This window comes from Ambystoma mexicanum, chromosome 2p, assembly GCF_040938575.1.
Source record: "Ambystoma mexicanum isolate Mex_15411 chromosome 2p, UKY_AmexF1_1, whole genome shotgun sequence".
NCBI lineage: Eukaryota > Metazoa > Chordata > Amphibia > Caudata > Ambystomatidae > Ambystoma > Ambystoma mexicanum.
In genome coordinates this window covers 1,054,644,082-1,054,668,350 of record NC_090923.1, presented here as the reverse complement: position 1 = coordinate 1,054,668,350, position 24,269 = coordinate 1,054,644,082, and the positions used below count along the sequence as shown (strand labels likewise).

At 45.1% G+C, this 24,269-nt stretch overlaps 1 protein-coding gene across 2 annotated transcripts in view; it reads right to left on the bottom strand.

The window, feature by feature from the left end:
- Window positions 1-24,269, bottom strand: part of LOC138567098 (solute carrier family 22 member 20-like) — a 376,503-nt gene that overhangs the window by 264,052 nt on the left and 88,182 nt on the right. Inside the window, exon 2 of one of the 2 annotated variants that reach the window (XM_069644969.1) lies at window positions 13,170-13,287. The exons of the other annotated variant lie outside the window; for it this stretch is intronic. The gene's annotated coding sequence lies outside the window, so the exon portion shown is untranslated. The remainder of the gene's footprint in view (window positions 1-13,169; window positions 13,288-24,269) is intronic. 2 annotated transcript variants of the gene reach the window in all.

Here is a 24,269-nt window from a genome sequence, read left to right as displayed (position 1 = left end):
CGCTCTCTCGCCATCTGGCCCCATCTCGGGTTTCCGGCGGGATTGTTTTAGTGCTAGCAACAGGCTAGCACTAGTCATTTCATGGGTTAGATCTTAGTGCTCAATTGGGGAGGTACAGCACACTTCACGGCCGTGTGTTTTCTCATCTTGATCTGGCGGTACGCCGCTTCCGTGATGGTTTACTACTATGAGGGTTCAGTGAGGTTGCGTCTTCTCTAATTTAGCTGCTGCAATTCCGGGGTGCTTCATGGAGTCGCTTCTGCATCATCCGCTAGGTTATCATGTTCCATCCACATAGTGGCGGCTGCCGAAGTTTCTAGGAACACAGCTCGTCCCTTATGTATCACTTTCAGTCTGAACGGATAAAGTAGCATATATTTCAGATAGTGAGCTCAAGACTCTGGGTAAGTCTCTCGTTACCAGGACTAATGTCTGGCAGAGGGACTCCCAGGACCCTCTTGTTAATTTGCATATTTAAGTAACTTTGGGTTTCACACTAAGTTACTAGGGAATCCAGACGTGGACCCCTTGCTCACTATCCTTAGAGAGGCACAGATCCACCCTACTGATGAGGTCCAACCAGACCGAAACACGTGTCTGGGGTTTCTGTTGGGACTCTTGTTCAGAGGAGAATTGCCTAGCATTTCGGTGCTGGACTGCCCCAGGGCAGGAAAAAGACTGATATGTTTGGGATATTTCTTCTCTGTGAAAGATAGTGAGCTAAAGACTCTGGGTAAGTCTCTCATAACCAGGACTAATGGCTGGCAGAGGGACTCCCAGGACCCCCTGGTTAATTTGCATATTTAAGTAACTTTGAGTCTCAGCCCTAAGTTACTAGGGGAATCCAGACGTGGACCCCTTACTCACTATTCTTAGAGAGGCACAGATCCACCCTACTGATGTGGTCCAACCAGACTGAAACACGTGTCTGGGGTTTCTGTTGGTACTCTTGTTCAGAGACCCCCAGGTTAATTCGCATATTTAAGTAACTTTGGGTCTCAGCCCTAAATTACTAAGGGAATCCAGACGTGGACCCCTTGCTCACTATTCTTAGAGAGGCATAGATCCACCCTACTGATGAGGTCCAACCAGGCCGAAACACGTGTCTGGGGTTTCTGTTGGTACTCTTGTTCAGAGGAGAATTGCCTAGCATTTTGGTGCTGGACTGCCCCAGGGCAGGACAAAGACTGATATGTTTGGGATATTTCTTCTCTGTGAAAGATAGTGAGCTAAAGACTCTGGGTAAGTCTCTCGTAACCAGGACTAATGTCTGGCAGAGAGACTTCCAGGACCCCCTTGTTAATTTGCATATATTTCAGGTTTTCAGAGTCGCCCCTTAATTGGAACAAAGGATCCGTGCCTTCTGCACCACCGGTGTGTAATCAGGATATATTGTAATTTTTTAGTTATCTCGTTCTATCACTCCTACTTCCCTCGAGTGTCTGAGTATCACCTCTTTATCTTGAAAGTTGAGTATTTTCGCCATTATCGGGTGGGGATATGAGCCCGGTGGTGGTCTTTTTTGGAGGGATCGGTGCACTGTTTCCACCGTGAATCCCTGCGACAGCCGGCCAGCTCCTATTTCTTATTGTAGTAGTGATTCTACATATCTGGTCAGATTTGGGCCTTCCTGTCCTTCAGGTACTCCCAGTATTCTGATGTTGCTGCGTCTAGCCCGTCCCTATGCGTTGTCAGACCTTGCCTCCAGCATTGCTACTTTCTTTTCTAGCTCTGCCACCTTAGCTTTTATTTCTGTCGTGGATTCGGTCGTCTCTTGTAGCGTGGCTTCAGTAGTAGTGACTCTTTCTGCTAGGTTGCGTGCATCTTGCCATATCAATTACATGTCAGCTTTTACTTCGTCTATCCTGGTGGTCCTTTTTTTCACCTTCCTCATTTCTCTGGGTCTCAGGCTCTGCCGTCGTTAACTGCATTGGTGAGCGGGGTTTGGTTGCGGCAAAGGAGTCCATTATGGATGCCCTCCCTTTGATTTTGGATGGTGAGTTGGCAATTCGCAAGTAGGTATCTGGAGAGATTCAAAAAATGGGCTCCTGGTTATGGACCTATTCTACCCAGGAGGGTTACTTTAAGACAAAAATTACAATTGAATAGGTACAAAGATGAGTGCTCTAATGAAAACACACTGTTTCACCCCTTATTACCCTCTGCATTAAAGGAGAAAAAGAAAGAAACTCACTTTTTTTGTTGTTTGGAGAAAATAATAGTTTGTTTATCTATGCAGTTGTAAAAATCAACATAGAGTGAATAGTTCTCCAAACAACATAACATCACACGGTTTAATGAAACCAACCGTACAGGCTTATAGGATATATTTACAAACACATGGGGTCACATAGTTTGACACAACAGTCGTGTATGTAACACAAACTCAATCAAAATACATAGTTTGTTATGGTGATTCATATACTTCAGTATAAAACAACACAATTAGACAAAGTAAGCAACAACAGACAAAAAAAGGGGTTTGTGAATTGACAATTGGTAGTGGACAGTGACAATGCACTGTTGTTCGGGGTGCGTCTACACCAAGGTGTTTCGGCCGTTTAGGTGGACCAATTATGTCCCAGCATATGTACGGCCTTCATCAGGACGAAGTGCTGCACGGGGTGGAATAGGTGCTGTGGATAATTATTTTGGAGAGGCCTTGTCTAGGTATGGTAGTTGGGGAGGTTTACTCAGCGTCCTCTATATGCGTGATAGCTGTGGGTTTAATTTCAGTTGTGGACTTGCCAGGAATTCGAAGCAATATTCGAGGCTTGGCTTCACTCCCAGATCTAATCAACTTAGTGTCAGCAGCCTCCCAGCCTAGGTGTTCTGGGTTATCTACGTGTTGCGTGTTGCTTGCTGAGGTCTGTCTCCTGTTCCTTATCCCTCCAGCCTGGCGTTATTGTGTTAGTCCGCTAATGGTTGGGTGCTTATCATTATCTTCCGCTCCCATGGGGTCATCAGTGTTGTCTTGACCACTGCTCAGTTGTGCCTTAGGTTACGCGTTGTTTGACTGTGGTCATACCCCAGGTTAGGCCTGCACTGCATTGGTGTTTATTGCTAGGCCGTTGTTTACTTTCCAGGCTATAGGTTTGTTAGGAGCAGCTCAGTGCTCATAGTGTCTCGCGCTGCTGTAGCGTGTCTCCTGTATGTTTATGTGGCCTCTCCAAGATTAGTTTGTGGGTTCAGGATTACTCAGTTTGCATGGCCATATGGATTATGGCCAATCTGTCAGGTCCAGGATCAAGCGTGAGCGCAGGTGTGCTCTTTCTAATCTTTATCTCACTTAGCCAGTTTAGTAGTCCTATTGTGGTTCTGTCCCTCGCATCCCCCGCGTAGTGCAGCTGCTCGTGCTTTTCACCCAGCTCAACTCAGCGTTTGTGTCGGCGCCAGCCCTCACTTCCCATGCTGGCGTCTCTTCAGCGATCCATTGGTACCTCACATCGGGGTCTGTTGCTCCTTGTCCCTCTTCGCCGCTCCTCCTCATGTCAGGCACTCGAGGGTCTCTGTGGTCTTCTCTGCTAGCCCAGCGGGGTGCTGGTACTCCGGTCCGCCTGCTCCTTCCTAGGTGGATCAGCCCCTGTTTCCTTCAGCAGCTCTGCTCCCCACGGGGCCCACCCGGCGCCGGGGGTCCCGCTGATTCCTCAGCTCCTCAGGGCGGCCCGGTCAGGGCAGGCTTCCCGCCAGCGCTGTAATGGAGCTGTAGGAACGCTCCTTTATATCAGCCCGGTCTACACCGCAGAGCGTCTAATAAGCTGGTCCAGCTCTGTTTTTTTCTGCCTGTATTCAGGCGTTCTCAGGCGGCTTCTCGTTCTATTGAGTCAGGTCTGCTCCGCCCCTCCCCCTCTTCTATCTCCAGCACCGGGTACCATCCGCCATTTTGTTGGGACCCAGGGGGGAGTAGCCCGCAGAGGTTTGCACCTCCTTTTCGGGTCAGATTTCTTCCGGATTTGTTGCGGTTGTGTGTAGAATCCCTTTGGCTTCTCTTGGATGTCTTTAGTATTGTTTGTGGCGTCGTTTAACCGCCAGTGCAGGATCTGTTTACAGGATCTCGGCCGGAGCCGCAGGTTAGCACCTCCTCACTCCAAGCGCACCAGGCCACGCCCCGCCTAAATATGCCCTTCCTTAAATTAAATTTCTAATGTGTAGCACCAATGCACAGCTCTCAAATCAAACACACTGGCCCTCCTTCTGATTGGGGAAGATGCAGAAAAAAGCACAAAATAAAACGGCAGGCAGGACTGTTCCATCAAAGCACAGGTGTGTGGTGGGATTGTTGAAGAGGGCTTCATGGTTAACAATATTGAAGGCAGCTCAGAGAGGTGCGGAGGTAAGTAGGAGTCACCTTAGGCCAGGATTTGTAGAGCATCATGAATAACGTGCCTAGTGGTGGTCTCTGAGTTGTCTCGGGGGCAGAAGCTGGGTTGGTAATCCTGCAGGCGAAAATTGGAATTGCAGACACCTATGGTTAAGCTCAAAAGGTTCCAGGTGTTCTTATTTCAATAAATGTCCTCCTACATTATCTAGACAAGGGAAGGTAATTAGGAAGGTTATCTATTTATTTTGGTGGGAAAGCCCACCTTGAAGGTTTACTGAGACCAGGCCCTTGCTGCTGCCACTTACGGTGCTGCGGCGTGGAGCATTGTAAAGGTGGATGCTCCGGTGAAGGGCAAAAATACAGTATTACATCATTATTTAATCTTCCTATTAGTAGCCTTAAAAAGGCTCTGAAATTCGAATTGGGCCTAAGGGGTATTTGGTATGATTTAAAGGTGAAACGATTATTATTTTGGTTTTGTATTAACGCTTACAGTTACTAAACGCTTGACTATAGGCACGTTATAAATCCCAAATCATATCATATCATATCACTAGGAGGAATCCCTCCTTGCAGCGCTTTTGGGAAGGGATTGAGGATTTTCTTTCACTACCCGGCACAGGTAATCTTCCATGGTTCAAATATATGCGTCAAATGGCGCTTAGTTTGAAACTGAGAAACTTTTTGGTTGCTCAGGATATTATGCCCGTACACCAGCATCGGGCAGTAATTGACAATTTTAATGCATGAGTAATATCAAGTTCCCTGTTAAATTGTAAAAGTAACATTTTACTTTACTACTATCTATCTGAATTATATCTAGCTCATAGCTTTCAGCTTTCATAGCTTACTGGACACAAGTTTTCTTTTATTTATTTATTCATTTATTTATATACTGGAGGAACAATGCTCTTTTGATCACAAAAGAACGTAAAATAGATAATAAATCAGATTTGATGGGAAGCAGTGAGCTTCTTCCAATGGGGTGAGTTTTAGGGACATTCGGACCAGTTTGTGGAGGGGAGTAAATGGAACAGTCACCGGGGGCAATACATAAGTGCACATGCATAGATTAAGGACAACCAACATTGGACATTTTTAAGTGCAGGTTCGGCGGTATGGTCACCTGTGCTTGGGATGTGACCATTTAGATGAAATGCTTGAGTGGTGGCAGAGGAAGTGAGGGAAAGAGGCAGGTTACAGGCAAGGGAATATGTTTAGCTAGCAGGGAGATCAGAGGTACGTTAACAGGGTAACTCTGAGGTGAGGAGGTAGGCTTTTAGTTAGGTTTGGAACAAATCCGTGTGGACTGTTTCTCGCAAGTCCGGGGAAGAGAATTCCATGTAAGTGGAGCAAGAAGAGACAATGATAGGAAGCGAGAGCAAGCACAGGGAGGTCAAGGAGCCACAGGGGGAGTCAGGAAGGCAGAGCAGAGATTACAAGACTTGTAGAGTTGGAAAGAGGAGGATAGATATAGTGGTGCTTCACCTTGAATAGATTTGTGAACCAGGAGAAGACATTGAAATCTGGCCCTGTTTTGCATCTTCAGCCATCCATCCTGGTGATGGTACGAGGAAGTAGGTGTGAAGTGAGGGAGTTCAAAGAGAGTCCTGGTAGCGAAGTTAATGATCTTGTCGAGAGGACAGAAAGCATAGATGGAGAGACCAAACAGGATGCCAGCATAGTTGTCCAGTTTAGAAAAGACAAGAGTGGTTAAGAGATGCTTGGCAGTTTTGATAGGAAGGAGGTGCCTGATTTTCCTAATATTCAGTAGGGAGAGCGAGCTGCTTTTCTAGTATTGGAGATAAAAGTAGAGAAGGAATGAGAAGGGTCATAGATGATTATGAGGTGTCTAGGTGAAGAAGAGTAGGGGAGAGTAATTGCATAGGCAGAAGAAGAGATGCGAGAGAGATTTTGCCAGGAAAGAGGAGAGTAGAGTTTGACATCAGAGAGTCCAAAGCCATCCAATATTTACATTTAAATTGACATTTTGACAGAGGGATTAGAGGAGAGTACAGAAAAAGAGACAAAGATCTGGGTGTCATCCGCACAGAATTGGTATGAGAACCAAAAGTAGGAGATTTTTTCCCCAAGAGCAGAAGTGTAGAGTGTAAAGAGGAGTGGACCCAAGAGAGAGCCTTGTGGAACACCAACAGTTAGAGGAGTGAGTTGAGAGGCGTTGTTGCTTCAGGAGACAGAGAATTGGTGAGGTGCAAGGTAGGATTCAATCCAGGCAAGGGCTTGATCGTGAATCCCAAGAAGAAGGAGAGTATTAAGGAGATCAGAGTGATCAACAGTGTCAAAGGCAGCAGACAGGGCAATGGGAACATATGATAGAGGATAGGTTGGGGTGCTTAGAAGAGGCAATGAAGTTGGACACATTCACGAGAGCAGTTTCCGTGGAGTGACAGGAGCGGAAACCTGCTTGTAGAGGTTCTTGAAGGTTGTGGATGTGAAAGTAATTGGTAAAACGGTTGAACACACACATTTCGGGCACTTTAGAGTAGTGCGGATGGAGAGAAACAGGGCAAAAGTTAGCCGGTAGGTTCGGGTCAGCCACTTGCTTTTTTAGGAGAGGATGACCGTGGCTGTTTTGAAAACAGAGGGAAAGCAAGCAGTTGAAGAACAGGTTGAAGAGTTCTTGTTCTCCCCAGGCATACATGTCCAATTCTTGGTGCCAACACTTCTGCCAGCTGACTTGGCAAACCCAGCACTCTCCTTTGATACAGCAATTGTTCTGTGCAAACTTTTGTGACAGAGTCAGGGTCTTCACTGTGTCAAAGCGAGTGAGGGGGGAGAGTGACCCTTCTCAGCATGGAGCAGGAGGCTTTAAAAAACAAAACTCAAAACAAACCCTGCCCCTGGTATGCAAAGTGGAAGTTGGGGGGATCAACGGTCCTTGAAAAAAAAACACCTTGTGTCTTTTATGACCACACTGATGCCACTCACAATCTCAATGCCTCCAAGTGCAGTTGCTTGCCACAGTTCTCTTTTGTTTTTTCAGAACCACAAATCCCAGACTCTCCTTGCAGGCAGCCAGGAAAACCCAGACTGGATCTAAATAACCAGAATCACAGAATTACAGCAATCCCAGCATATTGTGAACTGGCACCACCACCAAACAGCATCCAACCCACCAGAGAAGCAGGCTACTCACCCTGCAGACAGAACAATGAACACAGCATGGCGTAGAAACACCAAACTGCTTGCAAAACCATGCTGGATGGGTTCCCTTTTCTGGGGAAAAGGCAGGTATTGATTAGTGCAGGAGATCAGCTGAGCACAGCAACCAATTGGGAGGTGATACAGTCACTGCATACAGAGCCCTACACTATAAGAAGAGGCAGTGGCAGAGTGTGGGTTGTATGGGTGAGGTCGCAGGCGGAGATGGAGAGGGTCCAAGAGACCAGGTGGTGGAAGGATGGGGGAGCAGAGTGTTGAAGAGGTAGGATTTGAAAATGTGAGGTATTTTAGAGACAGTGCTGTCAGTGCCATAGTGTACTGTAGTACAGGGGGTAATGAGGGTCGAATTTAGCAGGTGAAAGAGAAAGAGAAAGACTGAGGATAGCGTGGGAGATAGTAGTAGAGTAGTGACTGTCGTAGTTAGTGTGAGAGGGAGTGAGGCAATTAGAGAGGGTTACAAGCAGTTGGGTCTTTAGAGAAGTGAGGCTGGGATGATAATGATGTGTTAATTATATAATGTTTGCGCTTACAAGCTTTACATAGAACATATATACATATAATGTCACCCAACGAAAGTTGGTGCTCATTTATCTACCTTGGAAGGATGAAAGGGTGAGTTGGCTTTGCCAGGATTCAAACCTGCGACCTGCAGCTCACACACAGTTCGCAGCAGTGAGCACTCAACCCACTGAGCTAGCTTACCAGACGAGGGATTAGAGTAGTTAGAGCGTGTAGTGATGGGATGAGCAGGGCACCATATCCAGGATTTTCGTGGCTTGGGGAGGAGCAGTAGGAGTAGTAGTGGGAAGAACACTAGCAGTGGTGAGGAGATAGTAGCAGTAAAGAGAGCATATAAGTAATAGAGATGATAGTAGTAGGGAGAAGATAGAAGATAAAAGACAGTAGTAGCCGTATAGAGCATAATATTAGGGGGATAGACGAAGTAGATTCTGTGGTCGTAGTAGAGAGAGGGGGTAACCAGAGGGATAGTAGTAATACATGAAGTAGTTTTAGTAGTGGTAGAGTAGGAAGAATAGCAGAAGTGTCGAGAAAGTAGAGAGTAGATGAGTGAGTTGTGGGAGAAAATGTACTGATATCTAAAAGAGTTGTGAGAAGAAGAGGATGTGGATGCATTTTGTAGCTTTGAGGAGTGAAGGGGAAGAGTAGTATAAAGAGAAACGGGGCGAGAAGATCAGGAGGCACAAATACTTCATCCTCTAGAACTAACATCTATGGAAGCATAAAAGTAGGTAGGAAGTCCCTGAAGGAAATAGATAGCCAGCATCTCAGGGACTCCGTCTTAGAGCAAGATAGCAAACAGATGGTAGGGGTTACTGTGCTGTGCAAACTAACCAGGGACTCCGATGCCTGGGCTATGGTGGGAATCCCAGGGGAGTTGGGGGAGAGAGAGGGACAGCCCAAGCACCACCTTCCCAGATCCCTTTTCCATTCGGTACGCCTCTTGTGTTACAACCAATGCCTGTCTGCTATGCAAACCTTTAAAAAACCACATAATAGTTCTACTGAGTGCTATAATGATAAAAAAAAAACCTTAAAGTAGGAACAAGACTCTATGCTTCATTCAGGACAATTTGTCACACTGGTGAAAGCTTCCACATTGCAAGAGACCGCATGAGCACATCTCAAGTCCATTATCTAACCACCCACCAACTAACTACATCTAGTGCTATGCTTCATTGGGTCGAGCTATTTCCATCACAACAAAACTCTGTTCTAAACTAAGCTGTACTCTCCTGAGTTCGGCACCCATGTTTTTCAATATATTTTCCCATTTAAGAAACACACATGCAAATATTAACAACCATATCCCCTCCCACTCATCCCAATTGTTTTTCCTCTTTGATTTTGGTCTTTATGTTGATTAATTTATCTTTCCTATCATCTCCTTCCAAACTCTGACCCCCTTGCTTTCCACAGACTATGGTCTGGAGACACTCTGACAGGATCACAATATACCACCTTTCAGACATGGCCAGTTGCCGTAAAACAACTGCGGTGGTGAAGGGTGCAGTATAAATTGAGGATATCATAACATAAAATAACATCATTTATGGCTAAACAGTCAAAATAAAGACAAAATAACTGACTTGTACTTTGTTAAGGACATTTAGATGTGTGAAGGCGCAATAGTTGGTCACATCACCGGGGTCGAGTGGTGGTTTAATTAGCAGGGGTAGGATTAGTCCGATTTTCAGTGTATCTGAGAAGGTGCCCTTTGCAAGGGATGCGTTGATGACATTGAGAAGTTGTGTGTCTGCTTCAGCTTTGATGATTTTCACAAAGGAGAATTTGGAAATGGGTGCCTTTTTAGTTGGTGAGTTTGAGGACTATGAGAGAAATTGTCAGGTTTTCCATATTTGTCCTGAATTTGGTCCATCTTGGTATGTTTCGGAGTGGTGTGGGTGGGTTGCTGGTGGTATGTTTTGAGCTGTCATTGTGTTGTCTTGTCTTGTCTATCTTGTCTGTGAAGAAGTTGTTGATGGTATTGCATCTGTCAGTGGATTGTTGTATGGCAGGGTCTGGCAGAGGGCTAACAAAATGATTTATGCCTTGGAAAATCATTCTTCTCGTGTTGGATGCTTCCATGATAGTTGTTGTATAGTTATTTGCTTTGGCTGTGGTGATGAGTATACTCTATGCTGAGCTGAGGTCTCTCAAGATGATGAAGGCTTTGTTTCCTTACTGCAAATGGAGTGCTTGCTGTCAATGAGTTCCTGTGTGTATAAGGCTTCTGTTTTTCACGTCGAAGTTTCAGTGGTGCATAGGTTTTAGTGGTTCTGTTATGTTAATATGACTTATACCGCACACCATTAACATTTGCATAGTCTCCAAGTGCTCACGTGGTTCTGTAAAAAAGAGGGCGGGGTGAGTTAGTGAGCAAAGAGAGATAGGATAGAGGATGTGCTCATCTGTTGATGCTTGCAGAACCAGGAGAAACCGCCATTTGTGCCTATATGCTTTCTAAGTGTGCTTTACATGTGTGCACTGGCTTGCTGTGTCCGGAGGGGTAAGGCCCAGTGTCTGGCATTGTTTGTTGTTTGCAGGCGTTTGTTGTGGTGGATGTGTGTTTTGTGTGTTTTGTGTGCAGTTTGGATGGAGCTTGAGGGCATGTGTGATATTTGGGAGGTATGTGGGAGAGAAGTCGGAGCCGGGGTGATTAGTAAAGTGGCAAGCTTTAGGGTGTAGAATGCATTCAACACAGAGGCAGGATTCAGAGAGCAGCAGTACTCTAATCAATACAGTCAGCCTAATGAAAACTTTTCCGGTCCAGGAACAATACAGGTAAATCCGGCAACAGCATTTTCTACGGACAGGCAAAGCACAGGTCTGCTAGGAGAGGCCACGGATCTCTCTGCAGGCCTGACTTGCCGGTAGATCAGGCCCCAACCGGCAGATAACCGGTAATGCCGGTGCCGGTGATTCAGTAAATCCAATCCCATGGAGTACTGTAGGACTCCATGGGAATGGGAACTTACCAGTTTTGCGCCACCCGTAATATGCCAGTAATACCAGGATATCAGGGAGTGGAGACGGTAAGTGGAGTGTGCCAGTATCTCGCTGGAATTATCGGCGGGATACCGGCAAACTCGTAATGAGGGCCACTGTGTACTTCAAAATTCAGCTAAATTCAGTACATTGGCTACCATCAAATTCTTCTAAGTGCAGTATATGGGCTCCCCTAAGGGTTCTTCTAGGTGCAATACATTGGCAAACCTCTAAATTCTTCTCAGCGCAGTATATGGGCTACCCTAAGGGTTCTTCTAGGTGCAATACATTGACTACCCTCAAAATGTGTCTCAATGCAATACATTGGCTACCCTCGAAATACTTCAAAGTCCAATACATTGACTACCCTCAAAATTCTTCCAAGTGCAATGTATGGGCTACCCTATGGATTCTGATTCTTTGAGTGATTCTAACTAGTGGTCTTAGTTAGGATGTGGTTCAGTACACTTAACTGGCCATTGAAAATCTCCAAGGGGTCAGGCCACTTATCCCACTTTCAGCGATTAATTCAGGATGAGACATAGATCGGAAATTACACAAGATCTCAGTTGTTTCATAATTCTGTCTAGGCAAGGATCAAGAGGAGAGCCTGAAGGATGATGAGTCTCAATTAATTTGAGTAAGTCTGCCTTGTATATAGTGGAACAAGAATCAAAGATTATGGACTATTTATGACTAATAATATTTTTATATTTTTATGTGAAACAAGAAAAGGCAGCATCAGTAAAGATAAAGATAAAGAGGAACAGATAGATTTGATGTTATCATCAAAGAATTTGGCTAGATTCTCACAGAACATTTGAGACAGGGAGCTGCATGGATCAGGGGAGCTGGGATGCCTAGTTCACTGAGAACTCTGAGCAGCTCTTTACTTCTATCAGGACTGGTTAAAATCTGATTTGAGAAATAGGCCTGTTTTGCCTGTTTTATGAGGCGCACATATATCTACACCATTTGGGATTAGGAAAATCTAAGATTTTCAACTCATGCCTTTCTCCGTGCCCTTACTAACTGGCAACAGCATTGTATTGCCTCCTTCTCCTGGTCATTATATCATGGCTTAGTAGATTTTGAGATTTTCCCTATCAATCTCATTTTCGCGGGGACAAGAAGGTTTCCTATCTGTTGCAATGAGTCAGTAAATGCTGTTAATAATTTCGAAACATCCTGTAGATCATGGCCTAAGTGATCTGGAAATGATTGGGAAAGGTTTTGGCAAATCAAACCAAAATTATCTCAAGATACCTTAGACCATTTCCCGATCATAATTGAGGAGTGTTGATTTGGTTTATTAATTATCAAATTGGAAGTCTTGAGATCAAAAGGTTTAAACACATGATCAGACTAGGACAAAAATAATTGCTCTCTCATCACAACCTGATTAGATTGACCAAAAATACAATTGAGAGTATGTCCTGCTAGGTGTGTTAAAAACTTCACATGTTGGGACAGACCGCATTCGAACATACAGTTTACCAGGTTGAGATGCATGAGAGGAAGCCTTGTCCAGGTGAATATTAAAGTCACCCAAGACAATTAATTCTGAACACAGAGAAAATAGGTGGAGTATATGGTCTGCAAAAACCTCTACAAACTCTGTTGGATAACTTGGGGGGCGTGGGGTGATATATCACCACCAAATAAATGTAAGTATTGTGGTTTAGAAGGCATTTCACTGTTTCCAGTAATGTTAATGAATAAAAAATAATGAACAACATTTTTACAAAACTTAAATACAGAAAACGCTGACTTTTTAGTAACTATATATATATGGGGAGTGGGTAAGGGATTAAAAAGGGTGACATCCTTCAGCTCTCCTGTCCACAACAAACAAAGGATGGGGCTCGAGATCTACACTGACTGACTTCTTGAGATTAACTTGGCATGGAATGGCCTCCTCCCTAAATGTGTCACCAGGACTGATTGGTTCCTCATCAATTAGGTTCAATCCTGCGGTCAAAAATAAAAATTTGGCCTGACTGGTTTATGGCAGGGATTAAGACAATAGAGGACCTATTTGATAGAGGCTCATGGATATTTTTTCAAGGATTAAAGGCAACATTTGAAATTAGAGGTTGTCGATATGGAGAATACAGGAAAGTCAGATCTGCTGTGAACCTGGAAGAACTTGACTCACCTGATCTGTTGAACTTTATGAAAACCATAGGAGGTCAAGATCATATGGCATCAAAGGTATATCTTTTAATGCTTCTACCAAAGGAAATTACTGATTGTTGCAATCAAGGTCCTTATGTCTGGAAGAAAAGATGACACCACAATGATGAGAAGCACTATGCAAAAATATCCCAAGAATGTCCATGAACATTGGTGAGCGAGCTAGACAAGTCAAGATTTTAAATAGAGATTTCTGGACTCTAGATCGCTTATATAGCCATGGGCTGAATCAAACTGATGCATGCTTGGGATTGTAGTCATTTGAGAGGTACTCTGGAGCATATGCTCTGGGAATGTCACAGAATAAGATCTTTTTGGTCTGGGATCACGGAAGTGCTGAACAAGGTGCTGAAGGATGATAGAGTATTTCGTTTGGTTCGAAACAATGATTCTGGGAGAAGATACAGAACTGAAAGATAGATTTTGAAGGCATCAATGATAGCAAAAAAGTTAATCATACGGAGCTAGAAATCAACTGAGGCACCAACAAATGACAAGTGGATGTCAGCAATGTACTCAATCTGCAATATTGAAAGAGTTATGTTGAACTTGCAAAAAAAAGAAAAGATATTTGATAAACGTTCGAACAGTTTCCTAAATATGGGTTAAAAGACTATCGTAGAAAATGAATTGAATGAGAGAACACTCCGACTCAAGATAAGTCTACATTTTCTTTTTATAAACCTTGGAGCAGTTTCCTAAATGTAGGTTAAAAAGACTATCTTAGACAATGAATTAGACGAGAGAGCAGTCCAAATTAACATAAGTCTACATTTTTATTTTATATATTTATGTGGATATTTTAACCATGTATTTCACCCATTGCAGTCCTTGACATTTGGTGGTGGTTTCAGGTTTCTTGTTGTTTAATTTATATGTATGATTGTTCCCTTTTTTCTCCCTCCGTTTCCTTCCACTTGATAAGCATTAGATATTGAGATGTTAAAATGGCATTTTGTGTATTGTTTCTTTTGAAATGCAAATAAACCAGTTTCATATTCACAGCCAACCATCCACCGATTCCCTTTCCGTTCACCCTGTTACCCTCACCCTCTTGGGCTGCACTCTTTCTTCATTATCCTCATTTGCCTATTTCTTTGATCCTCTGTTATGCACCGTAAATTACCCTCATTCCTCCTTCTACTCACTCTTCTTATTTCCTTTGCTTATAGCTTTTAGCCTCAACTCAGTCTAGTCTAACTTCTGCCTCACTCATTGGCCTCCCCATCTGCTTCCACCCCTTCTCCACCCCTCAAACAAAGTGCTCCTATTCACCCAATATCTCTAACCTCATCTATCCCCTGCACCTACCACACAACACTTGCTGTTCTTTATCACCTCCTATCACTCGTTCACCTGGATTCTGGAATGCAATATCTCTCTGTAACAAGTCCTCCTACATAACTGACCCCTTCAACTCTTATCACCCTCAACTTTCACTTCTTGCTATCTCAAAAAACTGGATCTCTCTTGACTCTGCTACACTAGTAGCTCACCACACTGACTCTGTTACCTTCTCCAACTTCCCCCAACCTATTGGGAATGGCGGCAGTGTGGAGTTACTTAGACACAAGGCCCTCAACGCTGCCTCTCTACTCCTCTATGACATCACTTCTTCTTTTGAATATGCTACAATTCATCTCCTCCCTCCTACTCTCAATGTTCTGATTCTACATTAACCCCTGACCCTCTAAGCGTGTTCTCCCTGATCTGAATCTTCTTGAGTAACTTCCTACCAACATCCAATTGTCGTTCTGGGGACTTTAAGGTTCCTAATCCCTCTGAATCAACCTGCCTTGAATTCAACTCCCTCGTATCTAACCAGTTGCTCTAAACCCTCCACAACAAGCCTACTCACTCTGGTGGGAACTGTTTTGACCTTGTCCTTCTCTCAAATTCAATGTCTTGCTCTGACCTCTCCACCGACTCCTCTGACCACTCTATTGTTCAATTTAACATGCCAGTCTCTCCACCTTCTACTCCTCCTCTCTCCTCTTCAATGACTAACAGGAAATTCAGGCAGGACTCCCTTCCCCCTTACCCAGCTGACGTGAGGACCTCTCTCCTGTCTCCCTCTCATAGTCATGCTTCTTCCATTGACAGTTCTTTTTCTGACTTTCACTATGCATTTATAACTCCATTCAATCAAAACTATCCTGCTCATACATTCACACATGGCCATGCCTTTCCTCAACCTTTGATCACCTCTGAAACTCAGACCCTCAAAACAAACATGTGCTGCAACCTATGAGGCAGGCACACATTGTAGACCTGTATCCCACTCCGAGCCTACAAAAACATTCTTGATGCCCTTACGTCTGCACTGAACTCTGCCAAATTCTGCCTAATTCACAAACATAAACTCGTCCCTTCGTAATCACCCCTGAAAACTTCTACTATCCAATCTTTGCTCACAACTTTCAAGTCCATATCTATCGCCTCCTCCCTTTCTGCTAATGACAACATTTTCTCTAAAATCTCTAAAATTCATGACACTCTCACAACCCTCCTATCGCTCCCTCCTAACCCTCATTCTTTCCTCAACCTCTCCCCCTACCTCTTATACTCTCTGTTTCTTCTTTGACACCCATCCTTTTGAGTGCCAAACCATTTGGTGCTCCTTTTGGGCCTTTTCTACCAAAATGGTCAAAGACTTTGTCTCACCAACGTGCCCTTATTTATCTGTGCTCTTTTATCTCTCGCTCAGCTATACCATTCCTTGATACATCAAAACTGCAACTGTCTTACTCCTATTGAAGAGACCCTCTTCTAACACAAAAATCCCAGCAAACGTTTGCCCCGTTTCCCTCCTTACCCATTGTTCAAAGGTCTTTGAACGGGTTGTCTTCAACTTTGAGGATAATGGCCTTGAGGATACATTTAATTATCACTTATGTAGTAAGCACTCCACCAAGACTGAACTCATGCATGCCTCCAAATGATCTCTCCGATGCTCACCACTCCAAAACTCTCTTTTACACTCTGCCAGTTCAGCACTGTCAACCACTCCTCTCTCCTCCTCACTGCCCAGACCTTGGGTTTCACAAATCTGCTCTCAACTGGATTTCCTCCTATTTGAAAGGTCGATACTTTAAAATCTCCTGGAACTCACAAACATCTGACCCCATCCCACTTCCTGTCGCCATAGCCCAAGGACCATTCTTTGGACCTCTGCTCCTCACCCTCTAGACTTATCTCATCTTTTGGCTTTCACTATCACTTTTTTGCTGAAGACTCTCAGATTTCACTTCACCTCAGCCATCTCAAAAAGGATTACAAGCGGTCTCACTTCCATTTTCTCACTAGATGGTTCTCGGCTGCCTCATCCTCCCCTCTCTAAAAATTGGAAATAATATTTGTCGTGGCTTCAGCAGCTATCCATTCACTCTCCTCCCCTCTCCTATCTCCTTCCTACCTGAGCTGCTTCCTCCCTCTGCCAAGGATTCCAATTTTGGGGTCCTCTTTGATAGCAATCTCTGACTGAAACAATTCATCACTTCCACTGCCTCTGCTGTGTGTATTAACCTCCTCAAAATTCTGAAAATCTGTACTTTTCTTGCTAACTACTCTGCAGAAACTCTAATCTCCACCCTTGTGCTCAGCAAACTTAACTATTGCCCAAGCCTACTCCTTAGCCTAACTCTCTACTCCTTTCTCCCTTTAGAACAGTGGTCTTCAAACTGTGGGGTGTGCACCACTGGTGGGGAATAGTGACATTCCTGCGGATGCATGAGTTACACAGGTTGAAAACAATTAGCTGCTGCTCTACCTTTTGTCTTGCTGCAAACACTGCCATTAGAATTAAGTCTCGTCCTCTGGATCACATTTTAAGTAATAAACACAGTACGTAAGACATTCTTTTTTGTTGCTGGCTATCAAGACAGGCACTATGCACTGTGCCCTATACCCGCGCCCCAGAAAGCAGAAGACACAGAGGGTACAGGAGATTTGAGCTTGAGAGCAGGATTCCGAGAGAAACCAATGGGGGTAAGCATAAAATATAGAAGAAAGGAGGATGATAGAGAACAGGAGTGAGAGAGAGAACATTAGAGCCAGAGTAGAATAGGAGGAAAGAAAATAGGGAGCAAGAGAATGCGAGGAAGGAACTTAAGGCCAGAGAAGGACAGAATGTGGGTGAGGGGCAGAATGCAAGAGAGGAACAAAATGAGAAGAAATGACAGAAAAGCAGCAAAGGAAAGAATGCAAGGGAGGAACACAATTTGAGGAAATTAAAGAATAGGAGTGAGGGACAGTGTGAATAAGAGGGATCGACAGAATAGGTCAGAATATGAGGGAGATGCAGAATGGGTGAGAGGGATGGAAATGTAGGAGGGTCAGAATAGTGGGGCAGGACAGACTGGGAGGCATATGTCGAACAGGGGGAGAGACAGAATAGGAGGGAGAGAGAATAGGAAGGAAAGACAGAATAGGAGGGAAAGACTGAAGAGGTCAGAGTAGGCAGTTGAAACAGAATAGGAAGGAGAGGGACAAAAGAATAGAAAGGAGGGAAACAGGGCAGGATAGGAGGTAAGGACAGAACAATGGGAAGACAGAATGTGAGGGGGAGACAAAATAGGACAGAATAAGAGGGAGAGCCAGAATAGGAGGTAGAGAAACTAGGGTAGAGAAAGAGAGAGACAGGTGACATGAGCGAGATAGAATTGGAGAGAATATGAGGGATAGACAGAACAAATGGCTGAGAGGAGAGAGACAACCAGAATGGCAAAAGCGAGCATACAGAATAAGAAGGAGGAACGAAGAGTGTGAGAGAGAGAAAAGGGGAGCAGAAGAAATTGAGAAAGGGCAGAGAAGAGAACAGAAAGGATGGGTGACAAGAGACAGAAGATTGAGAGATGAGACAATGGCAATGAGACAAAGATAACAGACAGAAAACCTGGGTAACAGTAAGAGACAAGACAGAACAGAAAACGAGACAGGCAGATTGTTAGAGAGACCAAAAGAAGAGACAGAATGGAATCGGAAAAGAACGAGAATTGGGAAATGGGCAGAGGACATTCACAGAAGAGGAAGAGAAATAGAAGAAAAAGGTGCTAGGGAGAATTCTCCTTCTATGGCTAATTTCCCTCACCTAGTGAGTTCCCCAGCAGCTTTGCTGGATTTCTGGAGTTCATTTTTTCCACTTGGTAAGAGTGTGAGCCTTTTTCCACTATTACCAGTGTTTTGACATGTGTATTTCGACTGTTTGTGTGATCTTGGGCTCTGGAGCACGCCACTCCATGAGCCCCACTTGTTGTGTGTGTTACACCGCACCCTCAGTGCAGTAACACAGGGTTGTCTTTGAGACTTCCCTCTGACTCCATTTTCCGGGGTTGACTACCGTCCCCCAGAAATAGGTAAAGTTGCCATTAACTTTACATAGTCACGTTAAAACTACAGACCCAGTGCACCCCATCTTACATGGAGTACTGGAAAAGGTTAATTACTATCCCTTTTTGTCTGTGCCTCTCTGAGCTTTGTTTTGCTCTTTTAACATTTTAACTTTTCTACCACGATTATATTATATAAACGTGGTATTGTTTCAGGCTATTATAGTACCCTCGAAAATAAACCAACTTGACCAAATGGTCTTTCTTTTGGCTCCGGTCGGGTTTATTCGCCATTTCTTTTTGTTAAAGTCCTTCTAAGGTTTTACTTTGAGCGGCAAACCAGGATTACCTTCTTTGTTCACCGTCTTTTGGTGGGCTTCTGCAAAGAAGCCCTCCTCTTGGCGCCTGGGTGTCTAGGTGGACTGACTGTGAGGGAGGGGTGTAGTCACCCCCTGCACAGGGTATCCTAGGAAACCCAAGTCGCACTTTGCGATGATTGGCTGAGGTGGTTGTCCGGACCGGACAACACCCCCTGCTGCGTGATTGACAGCCAGGCTGTGTGAATGGGGGATGTTCGCATAAAAGGCAGGACTCTTGGGCTGGAAGTCAGAGTCGCCACTGGAACTGCAAGGAACCGAAGAGAAGTGGAGAAGAAGATGGCTGCTGCAACTACCCCGTCCCGGTGAAGCCCTGCTGCAGTCCTGAGCTATCTACCCTTCAACGACCAGAGAAGATCCAGTCCGGAGTCTTCTTCCCTTGAGCCTGGTGGGGTCAACCAGCTAATCTTCCACAGCCAGAGGATCCTCTTCATGGTCGAAATAGCTGCACACTGCTGTAGTGGTCCGGATAGCCATCTGAAGAGCCTCTCCTGTTTTAAAGGAGTGCACCTTTTATTCACCGTCGCTGCTGCTGGCCTCATCCCTGGGTAGTGCAACTCACTCCAAATATCCTTCTTCTTGTCCCCACGACTGAAGCTCCAGGAACTGTGAGTTTGTGGGAAACTACCAGGAACAACTGCCGTGGCACCAGCTTCTTCCAAGAATAAGGTACTGTGTCCGACTTCGAGGAACTAGGGTGAACCCTTTTCTCTCTCATCCATGGCTTGTCCTTGTCTTCTCTCCTTCTTATAACTTTTGCTTCCTCTTTTGACAATAGCCGAGTACTTCAGGCATCATTGAATCTTGAACTATCTGACTGTGTGATCCTTGACAACAGGAACCCTGTTCCACCTAACACTGGCGCAGGCCTATTAACTTTTATCTTTGGGTTAGAAAGTGTTCTCTGATTCTGTCTGTCTTGACAAAAGTATTGCTGAAGAGTTTTGCCCCCAACTCTGTTTTGGTAACTCAGGTGCTAAGTGTGGTTTTACCCCGGTAAAATTTCTTCTCGCGGATACGCGTATCTTTAGTAAGACCGAACTGTCATTACTGTCAAAAAGTGATCGCTTATGTATTCCCGGTATTGTCTTTTGTTTCACAACACCGGTCCGAAAAATCATAGGATACTTACCTGGAGTTGCTTTATCCAAAGTGAATTGGTTGTGTGTAGTGTATTTTACATGTGGTTTTAATTTAATAGAGGTGAAGTGTTTTGCAAACAGATGGTCAAAAATAAATGTACTTTTACTTTTTAACCAAAAACCTTGAGTCAGTGTTTTCTTGAGTCACAGTAATTGTGGTCCTTTGTGTAATCTCTACTACTGCTCATTTGCACTTGAGATAAGTCTGGCTGCTCCGCTACTGCTACCGCTTTAACAGTGTAGTACAGGCTTGTAGCAAAGGTGAACCTGTATTGCCACTTGTAGTCTTAATTGTGTGTAGTGGTCCCTAAGGGCACTGCACAGGATTCTGTCTAACAAAAGGTCATGTGAAAAAGAGCTAAAAGACAGAATGGACGCTTAGAGAAACATACTGGGTGATTGGCAAGAACAATAATCAAACGGCAGGGGTGAGAACTGGCCTTATGAGAGGTAGAACAGAGATGGAATAATGCACGATGGCGAGATAAGAATGAAAAAGGGAAGGAATGCAAGTGGGAAGGTGAGAGAAAAGGAGAATGGGTAAAGGGGGCAGTCAGGACCTGTGAGGAGGAGGAGAAACTAGGTTCAGTGAAGTAGGAAAAGAGAATGGCAGAGAGAGAAATAAGAGAGATTAAGTAAGGAGGCAGGGCAAGACAGCAGTGAGAAATAGACAAGGGGGCAGTAAAAACAAAAGAAATAGGGATGCAAGGGAGTCTTCTGCTGCACTTCACTGTGCAAATCTCATCCTTAGTCACTAATAATTAATGTTGCCTGGTTGGGACCTATGCACTCACCCTCAGCGCCTTTGCAATGAAACAACTTGGGACTGAAGACAGTTAAAGCAAGCTTTTGCCCCCGTCTTCCTGTCAAAAAGGTGGACATCTAAACTATTTTCCAACTATCTCTCATTTGGATAGTGTTATTCTTATTTGACTAATTGTACTAACAAACTTATGGCTGCTATTGAATGTATCGGGCCACTTCAATTTGGCTTTCTTCAGAGACTCAAGAAGCTGAGGTATGTATGAGAGTATGGGCATTTGGTATCTTGGCATGCTGCCTATTCAGAGCTATCAGCTATTACCGTGGGAAAAGTCCTCAACTTTGCTGCCCACACTCTTTACAAGCTACCCAGATCCTCCTCCACTTCTAACAACCAACAACATGCTGCATGGCCCTCCATGTACAACCACTGCCTTTTCAAGTTCCTTTTTCTAGTCTACAAAGCTATCAATGGTCTTGTTCCTCAGTGCCTGTCTGATTGTATCTCTGTTTAATCACCATCTTGTTCCTTCGATCCTGCCATGCCCTCCTTGTGCCTCATCTCGTGTCCACTCTTTTTCCCTACTTGCGCACTCCACTGAAACCTGCTGCCCATCACAATCAAAGCCAGCCCAACGGTGGCTCGTCTCATCTTAAACCTCACTTACTTGCTAAAGTGGAAGCTCCCCCTGCCCTCTCCCCATTCCCACTTACCTGACCTCACCACTCCCTCCAGTGAGGCTCAATGATATCATTTTGCATATTTACAAAGTACTCTTCCTTAGTTTCAAGCCCTTGCCCCTTAGGTTAATGTTACCTTTTGTAATTCACCTGTTTACCTTTGTTCTGTTTGTTTTGTTTTATCATTAGTATATGTCACACTATTTTTCACCCTCATAAACTGGTTCACAAATTGGTCTCATCTTTGTGACTCATTTGTGTACCCCAATTCCTGTGGCATTTTGTAAAGGAGATGCTAGTGACAGAGACACATGTCTAGTCCCTTTTCATTTTGATATTTCTCTTCTTCCTGTTTTAGTAATGGACTCTGATCAGGGCCATCTATTTTTCGCCTTTATGGGTGTGCAACACTCATCTCTTTTCCAACCCCTTCTATGAACCGCTATCTAAACATATTATTATGTCATGTTGCAATAGCATGGGGCATGGTAACTGAGTGGCAGTCATGAGCCCTTGTCAGGTCTAACAGTTATTTAGAAGCTATTGCATGGGGCACTGCAAATAGGAGCACATACTTCCTCATAAGGTAATCCTTGTTTTAGCCCTGCAAGAAACGGAAAGGTAGAACCAAGTGCCTCTCTCTCCTAAAGGGGGACCAGCTTCTTTTTTATTCACACATTATTCACACAATTTTCTGAATCAGTGTTACTATTTTTCATGAGGTGACGCCACAAAACAATTCCCTGAGGTAGGCACTTTTGATCTATATAAAACAAGCTCTATAATCCCTGGGATTGAAAGTTCATCAAAGACATTGGCCCTCATCACAAGGTTGGCGCTCCGGTAAGAGCGGTACCGGCAAGGCAATACCGGCATCCATTACCGGTCTGGCATATCATGACCTTAGGTGCCGTAGCCACCGGCATCTTGAAGGACCCGCTATGGCCGTGTACCACCGTACCGGCATGTGTGCACGCGCGCATATGGGGAGGCCTAAATACCGGCATCCCGCAATGAAGGTAAACACCACAAGTCGCACGGACATGTACATACCGGCATTGAGAAGCCGGTAAGAAGGGCCACCAGGATGCCGGCAATACCGGCATCGCGGACCACCCTTAAACAGCAAACTGCTGTGTAACCAAAAGACACAGGTGCACACAATCAGCACAGTTGGAGGCAATGGAGTCAGGGACAGCACAAAAGGAGCACACCCACACACCACACCCCTTTCCAAGCCAAAATGCTACCACTTGCACTTGCCATACTGGGGCTGGAGGACATGCCTGCACTGCTACTCCTTGAGCAGGCAGTACAACAGGCAACACAAAGGAGACTCAGGAGGAGAAGGAGAGTGAGACAGGCCCAGCAAATTCCAACAGTGCAGGTAGTTGTTCCCCGCAGATAGCTATCAATTCAGCGTATAAGGGCCAATCCATTGGATTTAACCCCAGCACAGATCCACACCCTGTACCTGCTGGACAGGGACACCATCACAAACATAGTACAATTAATACAGGATGACTTGGTCAGCCTGATCAACATCCGCACAGCCATCCCCCCTCTGCTGAAGGTGGCATCAGTGCTCCACTTCCTGGCCACTGGCACCAACACACAGTGGGCCAAATGCATGGCATGTCGCAATCATGCTTCTGTGTTGTGTTAAACCAAGTGCTGGATGCACTACTGAAGCATGCAAGTGCCCACATTTCGCTACCAAGGACACCACAGGAGGCAAATGCCACCAAAATAGCATTCCATGCACTGGCAGGCATGCCCAATGTAATTGGTGCACTCGACTGTACCCATGTAGAGTTGGTAGTCCCACATGCTGCGGAGGCGGTGTATCGCAATCGGAAGCTATACCATTTAATCAATGTACAGATGGTGTGTGATGCCAGCCACATCATAACACATTGCTGTGCCAGATACCCAGCATCCACGCATGATGCCATGGTGCTGCGGAACTCCTCACTACCCCGCTACATGGAAGGAGACATTGTACGAAATGGCTGGCTGTTGGGTGAGTCTGCCCCCGGGGCCATGGGGTCGGATGGATTGGGTTCATGCCTATGCAAGGGGAATGTCCTCTGGGCCATGGGGTCAGATGCAGATGGATTGGGGGGGGGGTTCATGCATATGCAAGGCGAATGTCCTCTGGGCCATGGGGTCAGATGGATGGGGGGGTTCATGCATATGGAAGGGGAATGTCCTCTGGGCCATGGGGTCAGATGGATTGGGGGGGTTCATGCATATGCAAGGGGAATGTCCTATGGGCCATGGGGTCAGATGGATTGGGTGAATGGAAGTTACTCAAGTCACACCCCAACACACAGCCCTCACATTTGCATGCAAATTGCACCCAGCCAAGACATACATAGGGTGGCCTGGTGGTTCCAGAGACTAGGACCCTGGAACGTATTTGTCACACAAGGCTCTTTCTATGGATTGGCATGCACTGTACAGGGCTGACATTCATGTGGATGTGGCTGCAAAGGACGGAATTGTGCATTTGAACTTGAATGATGTACAGGCTGAGCATACCTGTCAACTGAGTCTTTTCCTCACACATACCTCCTTCTGCTCCAATGTAGGTGATGCTGGATACCCCCTGAAGCCGTGGCTACTCACCCCTGTCAGGAACCCGCAGAACAGGCACGAGGAGGACTTCAATCGTGCACATACACGTACACGTGTGGTCATTGAGCAGAAGTTTGGCCTTTTGAAGGCACGGTTCCGCTGAATCAGCAGGTCGGGAGGGGCACTCATATAC